The sequence below is a fragment of the Corapipo altera genome, unplaced genomic scaffold (genome assembly GCF_003945725.1).
Source record: "Corapipo altera isolate COAL_440 unplaced genomic scaffold, ASM394572v1 57, whole genome shotgun sequence".
In the NCBI taxonomy this organism is placed as follows: Eukaryota; Metazoa; Chordata; class Aves; order Passeriformes; family Pipridae; genus Corapipo; species Corapipo altera.
The window spans coordinates 5,753,952-5,766,946 of NW_020884905.1; the positions used below are offsets into that span (position 1 = coordinate 5,753,952).

Here is a 12,995-nt window from a genome sequence, read left to right on the forward strand (position 1 = left end):
GGTACTTGTACACAGCTGAGGGTTCCCCATGCACAAACCCAAATACCGGACACTGTCCCAGCAAGCTCCAGGATGAGGGATGCTGTCATGACAAAGCTTATGGAGTGCCAGCTCCGTGTAGGGTTTCTCAAAATGCTCCATCCGCAGTTGCGATGCTGGGCTAGAGCAGGGACTAGGCTGGCAGGGAGCAGGGCAAGGCTGGCCTCTGGGTTGGAAGGGGAAAAGGCCTCTCACACCCTTAGTGAGGACGCTGCAAAGTTCCAGCAGGGATAAAGACCCCTTTGCCACAGTCAAATACGACTGCTTGCTGAAACTGAGCTTTTACTAGGTGGGCAGCCAGTGTAGCAGGACAGTTCAGGAACTCTGGACGTCTGCATCTTGTTGAGTTGAGAGATAATGATAAATGATTCGTGCCCATACGTCACTTTGTCTAGACTGCTAATGTAAATTCTCCTTCACTGCAGTAATAGCATGTGAAACTTCCACTAAAAACTGCCATGTAAATCAGAGCGGTTCTCTAATAGGAACAGCTGTCTCCATGCAGGCACTGAAGCCTTACATCATCCACTTCAGGATGCAGAGTGTCACAAGCTATTCAGATAGCTGGTCTCTAGGTCCTGGTCGTCCGAGATCAAATGGTTTCTGTGAGATTTGTTTACAAAGAAATGAAGGACGTTTTACTTGAAGTGCTGAATAGGAAGCCTCTGAAAGAAAAGGCTCACTCTAATTTGGTTTCTCCTTTTTTAACAGGGATGTGTTTATACTGTAGCTGTCACAGAGAACTGAGAGTAGGGAACAGCAGCAAGCTCCTGTTCAGATATGAAAATGAGATGTTCGGTCAGCTTCCCAGAGGGTTGGTTTGTGTCCAGGCAGTGAATTGCAGATTATAGCATGTCTAGCAAGACACTTTTTGAGAAATCTGCCTCTGCTATCCTGTAGGTACAGAATTTATTCCAAGTTTGTGTGGGATGAATGGTACCATTTCTTGTCATTTGAAGGATTTTACATGAAATAATCCATAATATTTAATAGAGTGCTCAGTTCTCAAATGTTAAAATACTTCCATTTGCTAGAGAAGTGCTCCTTGAAGAGCATAACAGCTGAAGGTTAATGTCACCAGCTCTGGAAATAGGGTGCATTCCCATGAATGGTATGACCAAGGAGGCCTTTGTATTGTTTGCTCTGGTGTTCTACAGGGCAGCTCAGGAAGTTACCATGCCAATCACTTCTTTTGTTTTCAGATCATATGATATCCAAAGTATCCAGCTGTCTTAAGTTAACACCATCTGATACTCAATTTCCAAGGAGAAAACCAGTGTGGCTAATCTGGGATTAATCTGGGAATGATTAGTTGTATTATTTACAGGTTGATGAAATCTTCATTGTAATCAGTGACCATGGCAGCTTCCCTATTCAGGAGAAATGGCACAAACAACTACGCTGCTTCTTCTGAAGTAAGACATATGAAACAAAGCCTGTCTGAAGCTTAGTTATCTGGGTGGATTGGTTCTGCAGCTGGAAGTTGGGTTTGGTAGAGATGGTTCAGTGCATCATCTTCAGGAGAAGATGATGAGAGAAGAGGTTGTGCTGCAGCTTCTGATGCAACTCAAGAGATTTCAAGAAATAGACTTGTAGGTTTTCTTCAGGTTTGGGCATCTAACAATGAAAATTTGTCTACTCTGTGCATCAGGATCTGTGAAACGTGTGAGCGAACATCAGCTAAACTTAAACTGGTAGTGCAGATGTTCAAAAAGTGTCTAACTGTAGGACAGTTTATCCTGGATTGTCTTTCAAGAGAAAACAGTGAGAGTGAACAATACTCCCACTGACAAATGGGGAAGATTGCCTCTGAAAATTAGTCCTCTATTAACTCATCATTCTACTGTTTTTATGATTAATCAAATCTAGTTATGATCATTATGTGTAACAGGAAAAAGGATAGTAAAAAATGCATATGGGTTTGATTTGAGGAAATTCTCCTAAAAATTTGTCAAAATTGGAAAAATGGTGTCTGGAAGGCAATTAGTTTGCAGTGAGCACATTGTTTTGCTTCCAGATGCTGGCACAATAGCAGCTGTGTTACTTGGCTTTCCAAGAAAGACAGGATGATCTGGGAAAGAATAATTCACATCAGTATAGAAGCACATCTCTTGAGAATAATGGCTTTTATATGGCAGGCAGTGCTTCCTCCCAGAAATGCTCATGGGGAGGTTGTGGCAGGGCATCCCTCTGTTACACTGCTGTTACTGACACTGGTGAAACACTGATTCATTTACAAACCGTTTGTCTTAAAAGCATGGCAGATGATCACAGCTGAAGTGTGTGTTCTTGAAGGATAAATGGTTGTACCGCTTGAAAGGGACCCCGGCAATGGTTACAGCGGTGCAGCATTTCCATTTCGAGAGGTGTTGTTTAAGGACACCTGCAATTACTTGTTAGACTGGGAAAATCTGAAAGGTTGGTTTCTAAATAGCTGGAAAAATCGCAGCAACCATCAGGCCTGGGCAAAGCATGGTGGTACCAGTGTCCTATGGAGGTGAGGTTGTTGACAGGTGAGTTGCTCTACAGCAGCTGAGTGGAAATGGCTGTCCAGGCATGCTCAGGAGGAGATGCCGACTCCTCTCTGTAATTCACAGGGGGGCAAATGTTATAGGTGAAAACACTCTCAAAAACACTAGCATAGGATGTGTTTAGAGAACCCTTGAGCAAATGGAGGCACCTTGTTAAGAAATCTGATTCCATTGCTGCCAAAGGGGTTTTCTGGATGCCTTGACTGAGGTGAAGTTTAACTAATGATGCAGCAAGAGACAGCAATTAGCTGGGCAGTCTGCAGCTGTCTCAAAATATCAACACTGAAACAAAAGCAGGATTTCTTTAGAGCAAAATGTTGGCAAAATACAGAAAACTGCTGAAAGGAAATACAGTGTTTTCATTGCACAGGAGGCTTCCCGTGGGATACTGGCATCTCGGGGAATAGTTCTCTTCCTCAGACAAACCCACTGGTAGCAGTGGACTGCTTTCTGAAAGTTTATAAGTCATATAATTAGGAACCAAGAAATAGCAGGAATAACAGAGGGATAGAGATTCCATTGAGCCAGTTCTTCATGCTGAGAGTATCACAGACCAAAAGGAACAACATCATCTTCAGAGGAGTCCACAGAATTTGTGTCACTGTTAGAAATGTGCAAAGATCCATTGGACCTGGAAGGCAGAGTCGCGCCAGAGATTGGAATGGGTTTGTGCTGCTAGTTCCTTTGAGCTGTTTTCTTCAGGGCACTTATGAAGAAAGCAGGAATTCTCAGGGATGCCAGGACCTGTGGAGCTGGATTGACGGAAGAATGCAATGAATTCAGTGAATGGAGATAAACATTTTTAGTCCTTATCAAATAATTTTATCAGGGCTCTTCATTTAGAAGACGAAGTGGTCTTCATCTTTAGAATGCTTTACTCTTAGTAGCTCAAAAGATAAATCACATATTTGCTTTGCTGTAGCTGTGAGCAGCAACGCCAGAAGTCTGTTTTTTGTTGTCTTCTAACAAGGTGAACTTATTCTTTGGATCGAACACTGATGTCCCATCCCTTACCATAACTTCTCCTACCACATATTTCTTGATGCAGATGGACTGATATGAAAACAGAATTAACACAGGGTAACCCCAGGAAAGTGTAATGGGGAATTAAACCACAGAACTTCTCAGGAGAGGATTAACACACTCTCCTCAAACCAAGCCATCAAACAAACAACACCCTGCCAGCAGCAAGGTCCCAGCAAAAGTCACTGGAGACTCTTTCTGTTGGGAGCAGAACATGGTCCAGTTTTGTAAGAGATATTTTAAGGAACTAGCCCAGGTATTGTGAGACTAATTTAACTGATCTTGTAGAAAAGATCACAACTACTTAATAAAGACCTGCAGAAGGGTTTTACAAAAAAAAAAATGTTTCTGTTCTAGGCTTCCAGTCTAGAACAAGTGTCACTTTGTGTTGTAATCCCTTTCTTAGGGCTGAGAAAATTGTATTTTTTGAGATTAAGAGTTTATATATTGTCTGAAATGTTTCAAAGGGTTGTATTATTTAACATAGTTGTAAGGTTGGCAATGGCAAGGGCTTGTTTAAAACATACTGCTTTAATAGTTAGGAATACTTTGTTTTGTACAAGGTTTGCTTACCATTAGTGGCTTGTTCTCAGAGGAATCTTTGTGAGTGCCTCTTGGATACTTGTGAAAAAGCTGTATCTCTCTGACAGTTTAAATAAGCCCCGTCGCCATGATCTTTGGCACACTAATGAAGTACTGCTTACACATTGCAAACTTTATTTTTTTCAAAGTATCTATATAAAGCAACCCATAGACATATAAGACAACAGAGTTATATGCTATAGAATTATTGCATTAATATTAATAGATTCGTTGCATTATTTCCCCACAGAAGCACAACCAACATCTCAAACTGGTAATATGAAAGTAAGGGGAACCCATGTCATGAAGTGATTTCAGTGCTGATGAAACAGGGAGACTTGCCTGATACATACTGTATGTGTCTAAATCGGGGCTCCTTGAATGCTTCAGAGCCAGTGACAAATGAACTCTAGTCTGACCTTGTGAGGATCCCAGGTGTGTATCATCCCCTGCCCTGGCCCCTATTTCCCTGCCTATTCTCATCCTTCTTGGGACAGCTGTTGAGTCAGAAAAGTATCACATAGCTGGCAGGAAGATGCACTGTCCAGTTGGCAGAATCACCCACCAGACCTCTGGGCAAACAGGCCCTGTGATCAATAATTTGGCTCTTGCATCCCCTGTTTGCTGGTTTTCCAGCCGTGCTGCTCCAGCAGAGAGCGCTTTTGTTACCTGCTGGCACAGTGCCTGTTGAATCTGCAGCTCTGCTCTACACCACAGACCCAAATTTACTTCTAGTTTACTTTCTAATAATTAATTTGTGTCTCTTGAAACACTACACATCTACTTTGTTTGCTTTCCTGATATCTTGCTCTAGACAAAGGCATTTAAAACAGCTTTTAAACACTGTAAATTTCATATGATTTTTGAATGCTGTGTAGCGTTACCATAATCCTTCCTCTTTAAAAAAATAATTCTTACATTGATCATAATGAAAAAACTTATTTGGCACACAATTTTAGTCAAATAGGTTTGTCTTCAACAAAGCAGTGAAAATCAATATGAAAACAAGGAATGGTTAAATGTCAGGCTAATATTTCAGGCAATTACTGAGTTTCAGACTTTCTAACTTAGTAGAGAAAAGCCCAAGGAAAAGGGTTTTATCAGCTTGAAAAAGTTATAGTTGGTTTAAATTTAAGAATACTCAAGAAAAACCCTTACTTCTGTAAAATAAGAAAGTGAGGAAGAATTGGCTTTGAAAAGTTGCATTTATCTAATTTTACCCTGGACTCCTAACCTTCTTTCATAGAAGGTTACAAAAATAAGGCAGGAATGTGCCTTCCCCAAGGTGACCCAGCCCATTGGCTGCCCCAGGCCAGCTGGGCCCACACCATTCCTGTCAGACCTCTTGGCTTTAAAACAGTGCTGGAGGGGAAGATAGAATGCAACCAGCACCACCAGCCCTTCTGCCAGTGCTGGCAACTTATTGCACTAGTGAAATCAGTATAAATCAGCAAAAACATGCAGTTGAACAAGAGAGCTTATAACTTTTTTCTTCATTTTGTGGAAGCATGTAACCCACTAATGCAGTTGTATCATTTGTAGTTTTGTGTTCATAGAGAGCAAGGACTCTGCTTGTGTGTCAGCATAGGTGTACATGGCTCAGGATGATGTATTCCTGCTCATGTGATTTACCTCAGGTTTTGCCTTGGTTCTTTTGTTTTGACATAGCTGAGGGAAAAAGAAAACAACTTTAATATAATTTAAAAAACCCAAACTAATTCTAAGCTAAATGACAGAATTATAGCAAAAGACATAATTTCTGAGAGCAGTTTGTTTGGTCACAAAACCTGCTCCAGTGCACTGCATCCAAGTTTCCTTGGAGGAGACTTATACTGAGGATTGTGTTGCTGCTGTACTAGGGTAACTCTGGACAGGATTTAACAGTCAGGCCCTGCAGCTCACTCAGAAGTTAAACTAGCCCTTAAAGCCAACTTTTTTCTCATGACTATTCAGAAAGAAATGAAAAGAAACTACCATTATACTTGAGAGAAGCAATGGGAGGCCTTGAGATGGAACTGACCCACTGTATGTGTTTAGGCTTTTAATTAAAAGACCTCATTTAATTTTTCACAAGATTTTGGCAACTTATGAAGCTGAAAGATAATGGTCTTATTCACTTGGAAAATACTTACTGTGATTTGCTTAAAGGGCAAATGTTTCCAGGGGCTGGATACGCCCCATGGTAGGTGGAAGCTTCACTTGATGCTGCTTTGGCTATAGCACAACAGTAGTGCTGGGGGTTACACAATTGTCTTCATTGATTGATCTGAAATGCAGAGTTTAGGAAATAATGTGAAGGGGCTTAAATGAATCAGTTATTTTATATTGGGAATATTTGGTAGACCTTGATTTTTGCTTTTCCTTCTCATGCTGCAAAAGTCTCTTAGATTTTAATAGCATTCTGCAGGAATTAACCTGAAAAAGTATGACATTTAATAATAGCACTAATTCCTGGGCAACTCTACAGGATTTTCAGTCAGAATTGTGTTTATATCCCACATTGTGCATACACACTTGAGTATTAAGAACCAGCAATACCAGTGGTTGGGGAATTTGCTTTCCTGGCACTCGAGAGTAAATAATCCATTTTAGGTGGTCAGTCCATCTTGAGCATTTGTTTGTTTTTCTCAATTATACTGTATATGGCTTTTGTTTGCTAAATGAGTCAGGTTTACTGACTCCCCTGGTTAATGCTATAGGGTTTTTGGGAAGCTGTATGTGATCGGTTCTATTTCTGATATCACGCTGAAGGATTGTCTTTAATCTGTGGCTATGTTTGCGTTCCTAAGTCATTTGGCACAATAGGAGAGTGCCTGTAAGGTGAACTAGTCCATGCTGTGGGCTAGCTCAGCGTTGCTCCCACAGGAGCAATGCCCAGCAGCAGTCCAAGTGCATTAAATGCACTCCTGGAGTGCATCTTCTGGTTTGAGTTTCATCTGAAAGGAATCCAGCTGGTGCACTCTGAAGACCAAAGCAGAGTCTGCCACGCTGATAGGGAGAGTCACTTCAAAAGCCACCTCCTGATCCAAACTGAAATACTTGTACAGGCACACCCTGCCCGAGTGAGGGGCCCTGCATGCACAGCATCCCAGACTCTTCCCCAAAATACATCTTGCTGGGAAAAACACAGTGGGTTCAATGTTTCTGCTCTTGGTAGCACACCAGTATTGCCTTCTAAAGTCAGCTTTTTCCTCACCTTAGACTGTTTTTTTCCTATTAATTGATTCACTGGTTCTTATATTAAGTGCAAAGGGTGGTGGAGAATGAGAGTGAGAGTAAATTGCAGCACTGATAATTTCTTATCGGTTCCCAGACTGGTAACGTTTCTCCTTAGAGACGCTGCAAGATCCATTCCCGCGAGAAACTACACGTGTATGAAGTTCTGCTATGCATGAATCCCACTACAGGCAATGGAAAGTCTGCTGTGTATGAGCTAATTGCACATGTGAATTTACAGTGCTGAGGTCCTTTGTTTCTCAATGGAAGCCTTGCCATGCACCTAACAGCAGAGTAAGGAAATGGATTTGTATTTTTTTACTTCTAGAAAGAATGAATTCCTTTCCCCTCCTATGCTTTCTTCACGGGAAAACTTAACTGAATTTAGCAAGCTTAGAGAAGCATTTTTTCATTTTAATATAGATGTCTTAAAAGATTAATTTCTCCCTGAAGACATTTGAGCAAGGTGGAGAGAGAGATTGATCATTTCCAGATGTTCTTTGCTGACAGGCAAAGAAAAATTCTGCTTCAGGTTAACATTTGTGAATGTGTTTAAAGAATATACATTTTGTATGCAAATTGCCAGGGAGAGCACAAGCCAGTGCTACAGGGGCTGAGATGCCCAGATTTACAGCATCATAGCTGCTTTAATAAGCAGGGTCTTGTCCCTGCTGACTGGCCTAAAAGCCTTGGGAGCGTCTCTTCCTCTATCTCCTGTGGACAGGCAGGGGACTTGGATGTGCTTTTCAGACAGAAACACCAAGGCCATGTGCAGTGTGCTTTGAGGGAGACAGTTGACTCTACAGTACTTGCTGAATCAGACATATTAAACTACATAATTCACTGTTTCTTTGATGTTTTGGGGACAGTTTCTAATAGGGTTCCTTAACATTGCACACTAAGTGCTGGCAAGACTTGGCACACTGAACAAGCAGTTTGGGGTTTCTGGGAAGTACCTCGAGTTAGAGGAGCAGAGGGAGCTGGTGTCTTACATGTTACCTGAGTAGAGAGTCAGTCTGATGGAGCAATTGTGCACTGGCATCCTGCTCACTGTGTGTTGTCCGACTTCCCACAGGGCACAAGCAGCACTCCAGGGTCAGACCTGCAGTCGCTGCTGCTTTTGCCCCTGCACAAGCAATTGATGCTCACTCTCATACTGGCTCTCTTGCCTGGCAGTAGTGTCCAATGACTACAACAGGAGGACTTCTTAATGATGAAAGATGAGCATCAACCAGTTCTGTAGGAGTCCTTGGTGCCTAGGAAGAGCAGATTCTTCTTCAGTTGGTTTTGATCTCTAAGGCAACAGCAGCCACGGCACTGAGCATGGGAAGTAACGGAGCTCATGCCAGTCAGCAGCAAAGGAAATGCCTCCTTGGGAAGCAGTCTTTCCTAACGTCCGTCTGTAACAACTGTTGTCCTTCTCAAATGATGTGTGGAACCAGAAACGCCACTGGAGACCAGGACGCCTTTGTGAGTCACAAGCTGGTTTTCACTGGGTGGGCAGAGGAGGGGGGGGCAGTCAGCAGAACCAGCCCTGCATGTTGCCTCCTTGTGCACACTGAATCCTGGAGGAATGGGTTTCCACCGGAATGAGCAGTAAACCTGTCTATGTTAGAGGTTGCTGACTGCTAAGACTGTTTTAAGTAACTGACAGACAAAAAGACTGATAAACTCATTTTACTATCTAGAGAGGGCTCTACCCCTGGGCATGGCAAAGCTCAAGGCCCTGGGAGCATTACGGGGGAAGCCCTTCCAAGGCCCAAGGAAGAGGTGTGTGAGGACCACAGCGGATGTGAGGTCTAGGATGGTAAAGTCTCACTTCAGGAAGTTAATCTTCTGTGAAGCTGTGCCACGGCACTTGTCCCAAATTCCTGCAGTAAGCTCAGCTGTGACAGAGTAAGTGAGGGTAAGGAAGTGATAAGGGGGAGACAGGAGGTAAAACTAGGGGGTCACCATTCTCTGGAGTTCTTCAGGTAAAGCAGGTAAATACCTAAGGGTCTTCATTAAGCCCATGTGTTGTTTAGAAAGGAAAACAGGTAGAGTGCTGTCTGTCACACATGTGTACAAGGTGCCAGCTCAGAAAGGCTGCAAACTGGTAATGGGACCTCAGCACATAATTTAGCCTGCGATAACTGATGAACTATATGCATGATTAGAATGTGCTGTTTGGGGATACATCTTCCAAAGAGATGCTAAAATTGGCACATTTACAATTTGACCTGATTTTCCTTTGTTGCTGGTTGTAAGGGTAGAAGCCACTAAACAGTTAAAATCTGTTTTGTTGTGTTTGGTTGGGTTTTGTTTTGAGAAGGAGTGGGATAATTTTAGTTCTTCAGACCTAAAAATTAGATCAAAATCCTGGCAACTGTACAAGATAAATGAGCAACCTTGCAATAAAAGGGTTTTTGTCACCTTGGAAACACAGTTTGAAAAAGCCACTTGGAGTAATTTTAGTTTCAGACTTCCCCCTGCCCTTGTCCCTCCCATGCAAATTCTGTTTTTACACTCAGTATATCCGGTTTAGCTGTGTTTCTTTCATATATAGACAACAGGGGAATTTGCCAGACAAAAGTGGAAGAATACTGAAAATGATCTTGCACATGATGTTTCAGAGCAGAAACTGGTGTTTGGAAACATACAAAGTTAAACTCATCCAAAAATAGATTTTTAAAAAATCAGTCATTTTAGATCTCAGAATTCAGTGTAAAAAAAACCCAGAAGCTTAACTTTACATAATTGGTTTTTTACATGCCACTGAGTCTTGTTATTCTGGAGAAGTATATGGCATTTAGGAAACAAATTTTAGCAATAAGAAGGAAGGTTGAGGGGTTAAACAAGGAAAAATATACACTGAGAAATTGATTTAATCTATTAAATATACGTGGTCTTTCAGAATCCCCACCACTGTAATATCTGTGTGAAATTTGTTGTTTTAAAATGCTGTGAGTCTTTGTTGTGGACATTACACAGATTATACTGTGGCATGGCTGGAAACTCGAGTAATTAGAGAAGAGATTAGGATAAAGTAGTGCTTCTACCCACTAAAGAATGTAAATATTTTGAATAGTTTCAATAGCTCCCACTTCTATAACAGATCTCACCTGAAGAGTGGCCTTACTGTGAGTGCCTATTAGAGAAAGCACAGAAGCCTTTGTGGCCTTTCCTGTCTACTTGAAATCAGCTGAGACATATTGACTTTCCACTCCCATGCAGAAAACATTCTGAATTGGAAAGTAAATTGATTTTCAATTTTTTGAAAGACTAAAATGCATTTAAATATATATTTTTTTGTTCAGGTAATATTCCTGGAAGCTCAGAGGAATCCCTGCAGGACTGGCTGATGGTCCCTGTGCCAGAGCCTGGTGTCACCTCTGCCACCAGCTGGGCAGTCTGTTAGGTTGGGCAGGAAGAGATGCCACCAAGGACTATGTGCAATAGTTTGTGCAGCCACAGAAGACTAGCCAATACATCACATGAGGCATGATGAGATAGAATAGCTGACTAATATTTGGGTTAAATATGTGTAAATTCTTCCTGACCACATGACTGGTGAGGCTGTTGGAATAATAGAAGGACCATACCATATAACTTGAGGTATTTAAACCAAGATTGATTTGAATATGAGCAAATGGAGTAATGTGTCATTAAGGGAGCACAGATGAGAATCTATCTTTTCACCTCCATTTTCTTGGGTTCTGTTCTGTCTCCCAGGAGTGACTGAATGTTGTGATGGACATTAATAATTAAAAGAAGCTTGACCACGCCACCTTCACGTCAGCTGCTGTCCTTTTGTCATTCCTTGTTATGACAGAAGTGGGTGAGTGCTAGGAGCAAGCTGTCAGCAGATGGTAGGCAGCAACTCTGGCAAGTTTGCAAATGAGGTACTTTCCCCGCTACAGCCAGCAGGATCAACTATTAATCTTCTTGCTACACTGCTCTTTACAAGTCAAGAAAGCTCATCAGGTCAAAACATGTAGTCCATACTGGCTGTATGGAAAACTTTTTTCTCTGATGAAACACAGTTTTATTGATAGGTGAACTCCAGGACATGGAAAAAACCCTCCATGATTCTTTACCATTAACTTCTCTGATTGCTCCATTTGAAGCACACACAATGGAGAGAAAGAAGAGAATATTTCACATGAAATTCCACAAATCTCTCAGCAACCTGAGTTGATATCCCGTGTTTCTCTGGCTTTTCTTCCCCCCAGTTTATTTGGCTTTGTAACATACAGGATAACTATAATGAAATGATCATGTATGCACACATATTAATTTTTTGAGGTATAAAATTATTTAGCTTATGTGAAAGAGAAAAATAGACTAGGTCCTTTCACCTTGTGAAAGTCATGGCAGATTTTGCCTACAGAAACATCTGTTCCTTAAAATTTAAGATTACAAGAACACATCTTTAAGGCATCCTTGTGATTATCTTAAGTACTTTGAGAACAGCACACACTATATGCAATTCTTAAAAAGGATCAGTCTTCCCATTTAAGGACCTTTCCACTTCTCTTTTTAAACACTGCCTTTCCTGTTACCACACTTGGAAGTCCTCTATACTTGACTCTGACTTGAAACTCAGAATTTTGAGATTGATGATTTAAAAAAAAAAATTGCTATTTTTAATGGTAGAAATGGAAGAAAGGAACTTTAAGAAAGTGGATTCCCCTAAGAAGGTGCTCATCAAATATGTTCCCCCATTCTGGCATTTTGTTGGCTGATAGTAGGTAATTGGAAGTCATTCAGGATATCCTTAGAGTGTTGTAAGTTTTGCAGAATTTTTAATAAATAAATTTTGCATATGCAGCAGGTTTTAGGGCCCTGTGCTTAATGGGATTTTTTGATAGATGTACTTTGCAACAGACCAGAGGTGGACATAGGTGAGAGCTCTGCTTCTTCCTTGTCCTCCTGGGGCAGTCCTGGCCTAAAGATATGGGACAAAATAGACAGAGAAATGCTTATGTAGTGATTTCATTTCCTTTACAGAGAATCTCCTGATGTTTTGAGCAAAAGTTTGAATCTGTTTTTCTTTTGACCAAATATACTACATTATCTGTTGGTGTTTTCTTTTACTTCAACCAAGGTTGAGTGCCACCAATCTGCTGGTTTTGTCTCCATGTTAGAAGAAGTTAATGGTGATGATGGTTGTGATACTGACTATTTTTACTCTATGGGTAATGATTTGGCTTCTTTGTATCCAAAATACTTTGGTATTTTTAGTATATCTTCAGTGAGACTGACATCCTACCATAGCACTGGCTTGCTGTAAGATTGCAGTCAGAGGTGATAATGACAGCCCTGTGGTTCAATTACATGTTTTGAAAAGCTCATAGAGATGTTAGCTTGCATTCTCTAAAAAGTCTAATACTAACCTTAAAAAGTAAGTGTAAGATACTAAAAAGAGCATGAATTACTGTCTTATTTCTGTTTGAACAAAGCACAGAAAGCAGAACCGTGAACACTCCTCCTGCTTTAGTTAGCTGATAGCTATGAACAGAAGAATTTCCATCATGCTGCTCATTTGAATCTGGGTTAGCCTTACATGGCTCTTAAAATCCTTTCCTGTTTAATTTTAATTACAGTTTAACAGGACAGGTAGAC

At 41.1% G+C, this 12,995-nt stretch overlaps 1 long non-coding RNA gene across 2 annotated transcripts; it reads left to right on the forward strand.

The window, feature by feature from the left end:
- The first annotated feature begins 3,896 nt into the window (after nucleotides 1-3,896).
- LOC113951066 lies at nucleotides 3,897-12,546 on the forward strand. 2 transcript variants are annotated; one of them, XR_003529020.1, is made up of 3 exons: nucleotides 3,897-4,610; nucleotides 7,489-8,861; nucleotides 10,688-12,546. It is a non-coding gene; the product is annotated as an uncharacterized LOC113951066 (long non-coding RNA). The 2 variants fall into 2 exon arrangements; XR_003529021.1 differs by lacking the exon at nucleotides 3,897-4,610 and adding an exon at nucleotides 5,793-6,357.
- Nucleotides 12,547-12,995: the final 449 nt, after the last annotated feature.